Consider the following 12,175-nt stretch of genomic DNA (forward strand, 5'->3'; position numbering starts at 1 on the left):
CATAATTAGTAAATCTGCTGCCCACCATTGATGGATTATATAAATATAGAAAAATATTAGATATAGTTTTTGATGAAAAAAATGAAAAATATAAAGATTTCCAAAATAAATGGAAATAATAAAAAATAAAAATCTTATTCAAACAAAAATTCAAACATTTTTTTATATTGTAAAGAAAAATTCAAACATTTTTTTATATCTACCATCATTTGTTTCTTGTTCTTTATCTATTACTAAAAATCCAAACTGTTCTTTCCAACATTGAATACACATATTTTTTAAAATATCATAATCAATATCATTACAATGATCATTAAATATGTGTTTCAGATTAGTCTTATCTTGTTTAAATAAAATTATATAGTTTGCATTATCTCTTATCAATTGTTTAGGTATTTTTGAATATGTTTGACATAAATAAAAACAAGAAATGTTATTGTGTCTACCATAAGCAAAATAATTGGCAATATTATCTTGTTGTTCTGTAGAGATATCGTCAAATATTATTACAGAATATGGTTTAATATTTTCAGGTGTTGGTAGAGATTGAATTGATAAACATTTTATATCTTTAGATTCCAAATCATTTTTAACACACAATTTATTGAATTGAATTATCATATCTTCTAAAAATTTATATTTTTCTTGATAGCAAGTTTTTGAACAAATTATTATATCAGAATAATAAATCTTTGATAATATATTTAATAATACATTTGTTTTTCCGCAATTACTTGGTCCACAAATAATTGCTCTAATAATATTCGGAAATATTTCATTTAATCTTTTTATTGGTTTATGAGTATCAAAATTTTGAATAGTTAATTTAATTTTATTATCTAATTTAGTAACTTTTAAATGACCATCCATAATTTAGAATTTTAGATAAATTTTTTTAATCTATTAATATAATTAATTACATATTTATTTCAATTAATTTTTAGTTAATTTAAATTTTATAAAAATTAAAAAAAAAACAAGTCAAACATGCATTACTTGATTTGTTAGTGGATTATATGAATAACTATCATCACTAATAATTAAACAGTGAACGACAGTATTTGATGGAAAATCTTCTGTCCATTTAAATTCAATTTTAATATCAATAGCAGCCTCTTTAATTACCTCATTCTGTTTAGATGTATCAATGCATATTATTGGATATTCTTTTAAAAATGTATCATAATTAACTATTGGTAAATTATTTATACTAGAACCATAATATGAATTTTTAAAATCTAGAAACATATTATATAATGTATCAAATTTATTTTGATTAATAGATAGTTGCATATCATAGTTTGGATATCTATTTGTATTTAATTTAACTACAACATTTTCTAAATTACAATGGTCAAATTTACTATTGTCTTTATAATTATTCTGATTTCTTAATGTTTGAAATGCAATAAGAAAATATCTAGGTTTAGCACTAGATGATGTTATATTCCAGGTATAAGTCTTTACAGCTGGAATTGCAGTAGTACAATAGTATCTCCAATTTCTAAAATACATTTGAAAGTTTGTATTATTTGAAATTTTTTTATTAATTTCATGATCAACTTCAACTGAAAATTTAACATGAGGCATTCTCCATATAATTTGATTAATATCAATAGAAAAAGTATGATCACTTAAACTATTATCAATAATTAAACAATTTGTATCATCATTTGATCTTATTAATTCTAATTTTTGATTAATTCTAAAAATGAAATTTTTGTAATCATCAAAAAACCCAATTAATATACATAATGGAATGCTAACAGAAAAATAACCTTTCTTATTACAAACACTACCTTTATTTACAATTTGCCAACCAGCATTATTTAATGATAAATCATTAGAAAATGATGCTAAGCCTTTAATTGTTGTTGTTATTCCAGGATTTTCAATTTTATCAATTTCAACTGAATTAATAAAATATGTAATTTTACTAAACAGATTTATTATACCATTATTCACAAAATTTATTTTATCAGGATTAAGTTTATCTAATATTTTACCATCTTTATCTTTAGCAATAATTTGACCTCTAATATTAAGTAAACTTTTTGATGGTAACGTTTTAATGTCTTGATTATTAATATTTATTTCTATTGGTCTTCCATATTCATTTAATAGTGTAGAATTAGATGGCAAATGTTCATAAAAGTCATAAGATTCGATACCTTTTTCTTCTTTCATTTATTTAACTAAAAAATATTATTAAAAATTTACTAATATGTTTTGACTAGGTCGAAACCTATGTTTAAAATAATTGTAGTCTTGTATTTAATTGTCTTATCAAATTATAAAAAAACATTATTAATAGAATAATAATTAGTACCATTGAAATGTATTCATTTTGCATTATTTTATCTATTCCATTTGAAATAATAAAATCTATTTTTGATAATTGATTATTTTTATCAAAATTGTTTTTACAATTATTCATTTAATGCAATAGAAAAAATCCTAAATATTTTTAATATTTTTTTTTTGTTAATCTTTTTACATTCATTTTCAATTACCTTTTTTTGTATATCTAAATATATTGCATAAAATATAAGAATTGCAATTACAATAAAAATTACAATAGAAATTAATTTTAATAAAGACGGATCCATTATGACACATCTACATCCTCCATTATATTTATTATTAGCATCAATTATGTATAACTGTGATATACAATCATTTTGATATGGAATAATATTAACACAAGTATTCATTTATTAACAATATTTTTTTTTTTTATTTCATTTTACTTACACTTTTCAATAAATCATTGAGTTTTTGTGTTGTAATTTTTTTATTTACTAGTCCAATCTTCATTGTTTTAGATTCTTCAATAGCTTTTTGTCTTTTAATAAAATTGTTCTTATATTTTTCAGCTAATGCAGCGTTTTTATTTTCAATGCTATTTATAAGGTTATTATGTTCTGATTCAAGAATATCATAATTTACTTGTAACTCATACATATCATCATTTAATTTGCCAATAATTTCTTCATAACTCATTAAACTAAATTCTAATATAGCTTTCTCATTTAATAATTCATTTACTAATATTTTATTTGATTCTGAATGTAATTCAATATTATAATCTTTAATATTTTTAACACTTTTCATAATACAAACAGCATATTCATGCCATACATGATCATTATTTTTAAGTGCATCATTTAAACATTGAACAAAACCACTTCTATTATTAAACTGAGATTTATGTTGCCTAATAAATTCTTGTGTTTGTTTAACCTCTTTTTCTATTTCTTCTTTATTTAATAGTTTTATACTAGATCCTCTTAATTTCAAGATAGGCACATCAGTATTTGTTTTAAATTCTTCAATTGTATGTATATTCGACATTTATTATAATAAAAATTTTTAATATTTTTTTATATTGAAACACTAAGAAAAATATAATTATTTTAAAAAATTTTTTTATAAATAAATTAAAATTAATAAAATGTATAAGAATATAACTAATTTATACAATCATCCAAGCCCTTCTACTAAAACTGTTTCACCACTTGTATCACTACAAGGGAAAACAAAAAGTTTTAGAAATTCAAAAAATATTCATATTCCAAAAAATGCTAATGAACTTAAACAAATTAGAGAAAGAAATTTAGCTATTAATTATTTAGAACAAGCTAGTACTTCAAAATTAACTAAAGTAAAATTTTGCGAACAAAATCATATTTCACGCGATTCTCTTAATAATGGACTTAAATTACTTGGTATTGAAATTATTGGCAAAAACACTAAAAATGAAGACAATTCTCGACAATTCTCGACAAAAGAAGACAATTCTCGACAATTCTCGACAAATGAATACAATTCTCGACAGACTAAATCAAATAGTTTAACAGAGGGATTTTTAAAGAATGTAACTAAAATAAATAAGAAAAATAAAAACGAATTGTCTAATATTAATAAAAAAGTTGATGATGATATTTCAAGTTTACCTTCAGTTCATGATTAATAATTATCCAAATAAATAAATAAATACATCACATTTTCTATTATAATAAATGGTACGATATTATGGTAGTGGTATTATAAATAATCTTATAAATAATCTTCCATTTGAATTACATTCTCCAGGGTATAATTATTTAGGACCTGGTACTAATCTTGAATTAAAACTTGAAAAAGATATACATCCAATTAATAAATTAGATGAAGCAGCTAAAGAACATGATATTGCATATTCTAAAAGTAACGATATAAAGAAAAGACATGAAGCTGATAAAATTTTAGAAGATAAAGCATGGTCAAGAGTTTCAGCAAAAGATGCTAGTTTATCAGAAAAAGTAAATGCATATTTAACTACTAATGCTATGAAATTTAAAAGAAAAATGGGTATGGGTTTAACAACTCACAATTCATTAACTGAAGAATTGATAAATGTTGACTCTGTTAACGGTTCACAAAGTGAACATAATACAAATGAAAATGAAATTAATTTTATTCCAAAATGTGGACGATATATTAAATATCCAATATCTCTAAATGAGGATCAACAAAAACAAGTTTATGATGCTATGAAAAATAAAACAGATATTACTATAAAATTAGAACCAATTCAATTACAAAGAACTAAAGAAAGTGTAATGAATGAAACATATTTACCATTAACTAGAAAACAAATTAATTCAATAAAAAAACATTTAGATAATAATAAAACTACTTTTAAAATTTTTATATTAAAATTATCTATGTCTCAGTTACAAAGTTTTAATAATGAAAAAATTGGCGGATTTTTACCAGCACTATTACCACTTATTCCAGCAATAGGAGCTGCAGTTACTGCAGGAACAACATTATATAGAGCATATAATGATAAAAAAACTAACGATAAATTATTAGAAGAAAAAATACGTCATAATAAAGCATTAGAAGAAAAAAATATAAAATCTGGTAATGGTATGTTACTTAAAAAATCTGGTAATGGTATGTTACTTAAAAAAAATTTGATTTTGAATTAATTCCAATTAAACCATTAAGTAATTATGATTTAAAAAAATATGCTAGAAAATTTAATATAGCAAATTTTAGGGGTGTATTCATGAAAGATAGATTACCAGAAAAGATAAAAGATAAAGAATGTGGAATAATAAATTTAGATAATAATGATGGTAATGGTACACACTGGGTAGCATATAAAAAATATAATAATCATATTTTTTACTATGATTCCTTTGCTATAAATAAATTACCAATATTAATAGAAAAATATTTCAAAACTAATGAAAATACTGTAATTTTTAATAATAATATTGATCAAGAAATAAATGAAATAATTTGTGGTCATCTATGTTTAAAATTTTTACTTAATTAAATAATGCCGACTATATCATTAGATGGAAATACTTCAATAATTTCATGTAATTTTGATGAACCAATAATTTTAGATAATAAACATATTTCAACAGAGTCAAATGAAGTTAAACATGATTTTGAAATGTGTTTGCTTAATTTTTCTACTTATAATTCTATACCGAACATATCTGAAAAATTAAAAAATAATATTTTACATTATGTTGACTCTGTCATTGGTTCACAAAGTGAACATATTTTCGAAGGAAATGATTCACAAGATAATTTACATACAATTAACAGTGTTAACAAAAAAATTACATTTCCAACTGGTTCATATGAAATAAATGATATAAACAATTTTATAAAAGAGAAAATAAAGGGTATTACTATTAAACCAAATATGACAACATTAAAAGTTGAAATTAAAAGTAATTATATTATTGATTTTACACAAAAAAATTCCATAGCTTCATTACTAGGATTTAGTGAACAAATTATTCAACCTAATACATTAGTATCATCTGATTTACCAGTAAATATTATGAATGTTAATTCTATTAGAATAAAATGTAATATTGTAGGAGGTAGTTATGAAAATAATAAACAAACAAATATTATTCATGAATTTTTTATTAATGATAAACCTGGTGAAAAAATAAATGAAATACCTAAAAATTTAATATACTATCCAGTAAATACAAATACTATTAGAAATATAACTATTTATATTGTTGATCAGGATAATAATTTAATTGATTTTAGAAAAGAAAAAATTAGTATAAGATTAAATATTAGAAATGTAAATTGATATTTTCGAAGAAAATAGTTAACAAAGTTAACATAAATTTAAAAAAAATATTTGTTAATAAATTGGAAATAATGAGTGAAATTATGTTTTCAAAAGAAACCATTCACGAAGGAAACATACCAAAACAAAGATTATATCATAAAATGGTAAATGGTGAAAGAATATGTTTCTCTATTATAGATGGTAAAAAAATATGTTTTTCATGTTTAGAAGAGAAACCTATTTCTAATTTTATTTCGAATAAGAGATATTGTAAAAACTGTTACAATCAAAAAATTGCATATTATAACTCATTACCATCAAGATTTGAAAGATTAAAGTGTGAATGTGGAATGTGGTATACAGTATCACATAAAAAACGTCATTGTAATTCTCAATTTCATATTAAATATATTAATAATAAAGAAAATAATTAACAATTTATTATGAAGTAACGAAATTAATTTCTAATTTACATCACACCACATCATATTTAATATTTAAATATTATTTATTGGCGATAATTCAAAATATTTAAAAAAAATTTTTCTATATAAATAAGGAAAAATTAAGTAAAAATATCAAATAAATAAAAATGAATCCATTTAATATTAAAGAATTGAAATCTAAAAATTTAAAAAATTTAAAAAAATATATTAGAGCAAATAAACATATTTTTCAATTGCCAAAATATTGGTACAATAAAAATAAAAATAGTTTATTAAACATAATAAGTGTTTTAATAGAAAAGCATAATAATGATGTTATTCAAAATATATTTCAAAATTTTGATGATTATGATTTTGATATTATTGATATTCAAGAAAAACAATTAAATGGTTCATGTTTTAACAATATGGTTGCTGATTTAGAGTTTACAAATAATGAAGAATTTGATATTGAAAAGCATTTAGAATTAATAAAAAGAAATTGTTTCAAATATTTTTTCAAAGGTTTTAAAAAATATAGTAATTTTAAAGTGTCTTTAGCAACAGCGGTAAATATTGTGATTATTGATAAAAAAACTAATAAAATTAAAGAAAGTTATGAATATTGGTATAGATCAGAAATACATTATGTTAATAAATTAAACTATACAAAAGAATTTTATTTAATGATAGAGGAAATAAATAATAAATTCTCAGAAAAATGTACAAAAGGATCTACAGCTAGCTTTGTTAGAATAGTAAAAACACATATTAGTAGAGATAAGTCTCAAATTCTTGCTGGATCATATATTCCATTTACTAATAGAAATTGTGTTAATATTAAAAATACTGATAATAAATGTATTTTATATTGTATTTTATATTCTATTCATCAAGATGAAATTGTTAAAGATCCTCAAAGACCAACAAAATATAAAAAATATCTTCAAGATTTAGAAAATGATGATAAATTTAAAAATCTAAATTTAGAATTTCCATTTATAATTAATGAAGAAAATGTTAAAAAATTAGAAGATTATTTTAATATTACCATGAATTTTTATCATTATGATTCAGAAAAAAATGATGATGAATATTACCAAATTCAATTAATGTATAAAAGTAACTCTTTTCATTATTTCGTTAATGGTTTGCCAAAAAAACATGTTAATATTATATATATAGAAGAAAATATTACAGAAGAAACATACAAATCTCACTTTGTACTACTTAAAAATTTATCTGGATTTTTAAGTGGTAAAATTCATCATCAGCATGAACATCTACATATTTGTAATAAATGTTTTAAACATTTTGAAAAATCTGATAAATTAGAAGAACATATAAAAACATGTTATTTATTAAAAGATGATAATAATATAATACAAAATATAAAGTTACCTAAAGAGGGTGAAAATATTTTAAAATATAAATCTAATGGTGCAGAATTATTTCATCCATATACTTTATATGCTGATTTTGAATGTACTTTGGAAAAAATTAATAAAAAAAAATCTGACAAATGTAAAAATACAATATTACTTCATGAACACATTCCAAATAGTTATGGTATTTATAACACTTATAACAAACAATATATTTCAAAGAATACTTCTAATAGAAAAGTGTTATTGAAATCATTCTTAGATAATTTAATAAAATATGCTAAAGATTATTATGAAGTAAGAAAATTGAATAATATAATTCAGGATAAAGAATCGATATTAAAGTTTGATAATACTAACAATTGTGAAATTTGTGATATTCCATTTTCTGAAGAAAATAAAAAATGTTGGGATCATGACCATACAACTGGTAAATATAGAATGGCTTTATGTAATAAATGTAATCTAAAGTTAAAGATGCCAAAATTTTTACCAATTATTATTCATAATTTAAAAGGTTATGATTCAAAATTATTTCTAAAATATTTAGATGAATTTCATCCTGAAACTGAAACTAGTGTTCTAGCAACGAGTACTGAAAAATTTAAACAAATTAAAAAACCAGTTATTGTAGGTGAAACTAAATATTTAAAATGTAAAAATGAAAAATGTAAATATCAATATAATTTAAAGACAAGAAACACTTGTCGTAATTGTAATTCAACAGATTTAGAATTATATACAGTTGTCGAAAAAATAGAATTAAGATTTATAGATTCAATGGAATTTATAAATACTTCATTAGATAAAGCTGTTAAAAATTTATTAGATGTTAATGATATATATTGTGTAACATGTAAGAAAATAAGAAAAATGGATTATGTATCTTATAAAGTTAGTAAAAATACTGAGAATAAAATATATGCTTGTAGTATTTGTTCAGTTTGTAATACTAAAAATATAAAACCTATTAATTTTGATCATTTAGAAAACTTTAATAATATTTTTAAAAATCTATCATTAAAAAATAAATGTTATTTACTTAGAAAAGGTGTATATCCATATGAATTTATTGATGATTATAAAAAATTAAGTATAACAGAATTTCCAAATCTTGAAAATTTTAATTCATCATTAAATGGAAATATTAATATTAACGATTATAAATTTGCAAATAAATTTTGGAAACATTTTAATTGTAAAACATTTAGAGACTATCATAACTGGTATTTGAAATTAGATGTTATACTTTTAAGTGATGTATTTGATAATTTTAGAAAAGAATGTTTTAAAAATTATAATTTAGATCCTATACATTATATAAGTTCACCACATTTAAGTAATTCATCTGCTTTAAAATTAACCAAACAAAAATTAGAATTATTAACAGATCAAGATATGTATGAATTTTATGAAAGTGGAACTAGAGGTGGAATATCACAAATTGCACATAACTATGCTAAAGCTAATAATTGTTATTATTACATTTCCGAAGGAAACGGTTCACAGAGTGAACATATTGACCATGTCAACGGTTACCGAAAGGAACATGTTGACTCTGTCAACGGTTCACAGAGTGAACATGTTGACTCTGTCAACGGTTCACAGAGTGAACATGTTGACTCTGTCAACGGTTCACAGAGTGAACATGCTGATATTGTAGAACAAGTTTATAAATTAAGTAAAGAGGAAGCTTCTCTTAAAGGTATATACGATTCTAAAAAATTAACAAGTTATATTTTATATTTAGATGCAAATAATTTATATGGATGGGCCATGTCACAAAAATTAAGTGTTGGTAATCATGAATGGTTAAATGAAGATGAAATTAAATATTTTTGTAATGTTGATAATATTTTAAATAAAGATTTTGATGATAATAATATTGGATATACATTAGAAGTTGATATAAGTATTCCTCCGGAATTACACAACTTTTATAATGATTATGCTCCAGCACCTCATCATTATGTTCCACAATTTGAAGATTTATCACCAAATCAAACAGACTTAATTAATAAAGGGATTGGTAGTAAACCAAATGATAAAATTAAAAAATTAATGTGTACGTTGTTACCAAAGAAAAATTATATAATTGATATAAGATTATTAAAAGAATATTTAAATAATGGTGTAATTTTAACTAAAATTCATAGAGGTATTAAATGTAGACAAGAAGCATGGTTAAAAAATTATATTGAAAAAAATACAACACTTAGAAAAGAAGCTAAAAACGATTTTGAAAAAGATTTTTTCAAACTTATGAATAATAGTGTATATGGTAAGCAAATGGAAAATGTTAGAAATAGACTTAATGTTAGAATAGTTAAAACTGAAAAAATTATGAGAAAACTAATAAGTAGAAATACATATCAATCAAGAAAAATAATAGATCATAATATGTGTGTAGTGTTTGGTAAAAATACAAATATTAAATTAAATAAACCTATCTTTGGAGGTCAAAATATTTTAGATTTATCAAAATTATTAATGTTTAAAATGTATGTACAACTTAAAACTAAATATGGTAATAGAATGAAATTATTAGGAACAGATACTGATTCATTTATTCTTTATTTTGAAGGTAAACATATTGATGATGATTTTGATATTTATTCTGAAATGAAAGATGATCTAGATAATTATGATACCAGTGATTATATAGATAATTTTCCAATTGAAGATTTAAAATCTAATATTAATAAAAAAGTACCAGGAAAATTTAAAGATGAATATAATGGAATACCAATTAGAGAATTTTGTGGACTTAGAAGTAAAATGTATGCATTTAAGACCGATGTTTGTGATAAAAAAGTTTGTAAAGGAATAAAGAAAAATAATATTAAAAAGTTAACAATTGAAGATTATAAGAATTGTTTAATTAATTTAAAAAATAAAAATGAAACTGTTCATAATATTAGATCATATGATAATAAACTATATACTACAGAAGAGAATAAAATAGGATTGTCACCCTATGATGATAAGTTTTATTTCAATAAAAAGTTGAATAATAATGATAACGATAAGTTAAATAAGACTTACAAATTACCCTGGGGACATTATGAAATAGGAAATGTAGGTAACTAAAACGAACCCCTCCTATTTACTATACATTAAATTATTAATTATATTAGATTAAGTTTTTTTTTTAATTTCAAATGAAATATGATGTGAACATATTTCAACGATGTTGAATATTTGAATTTTTATTTTGATTTATTATTTTTGTTTATCATTTATATATGTATGAATTTTTTAAATTATTTTTGAATTATATTTGTTTCAATTTGTAGTTTACTTTCTTCAATATCTGTTTCACTTTCTTCAATATTTAATTGTTTTATATATTCATCTACTTGAATACTTTTATCAATCTTATTATTAGTTTCATCATTTTGTTTAGTAATATTATTTTGATTAATATTGTCTTTATTTTGTAAAACTAAATCTTTAAGATAATTATCAATTAAAATTTGTTTTTCCGAATAACTATCCAATTGTTTTTCTAAACTGTTTTTAAAATTTTCAATATTTGTTTCTATAAAATCTACTTGTTTAGTTATGTTAATAATATCTTGATTTAAATTATTTTCTAATTGTTCTATTTCTTTATATACAACACCAAAAGCTACCACATTATCTTTTTCTTGTTTTTCAACTTCTTTTTGAAGTAGTTGATTTAATTCCATTAATTTACTAATAATCTCTCTCATTTGATCACTATTTGAACGAATTTCTTCAACTTCATTTTCTAATGATATTATTCTATTAAGAGAATATTCATTAGATGAATTTATTTCTGAAAAAGATTTTTGTCCAAACTTATCAATTCCCATTTATTAGAAAAAAATTTTTTAATTTATTTAAATTTATATGTAATTTAATTAAACAGTTAATACGTTTCCTTCGGAGAGAGTCAACATATTTTCTTCTCTTAGTTCCTCAATAATATTCATAATTTCATTATGTATTTCTGGACTATCATTTCCTGCATTATACTCTCCTAACAACAAATTTAATCTATCTTTTAATTCATTAATATCATTCCAATAAACACGTTCACATTGTGAACGATTCGCAAAACGAACATATTCAGTAGGTAAACTAGTTTTAATTTTAAAATTTTGTAATGATTTTGAAAGATTATTTTTTGAATTTAAACCAGATCCTACTTTTTCTTTTATAATTTTATTTTTAATCAATATTGGTCTAATAAAATTCATATATTTATTTCCAACGCTAGATTTAATACGTTTAGA

The sequence above is a fragment of the Anastrepha ludens genome, chromosome 5, assembly GCF_028408465.1.
Source record: "Anastrepha ludens isolate Willacy chromosome 5, idAnaLude1.1, whole genome shotgun sequence".
In the NCBI taxonomy this organism is placed as follows: Eukaryota; Metazoa; Arthropoda; class Insecta; order Diptera; family Tephritidae; genus Anastrepha; species Anastrepha ludens.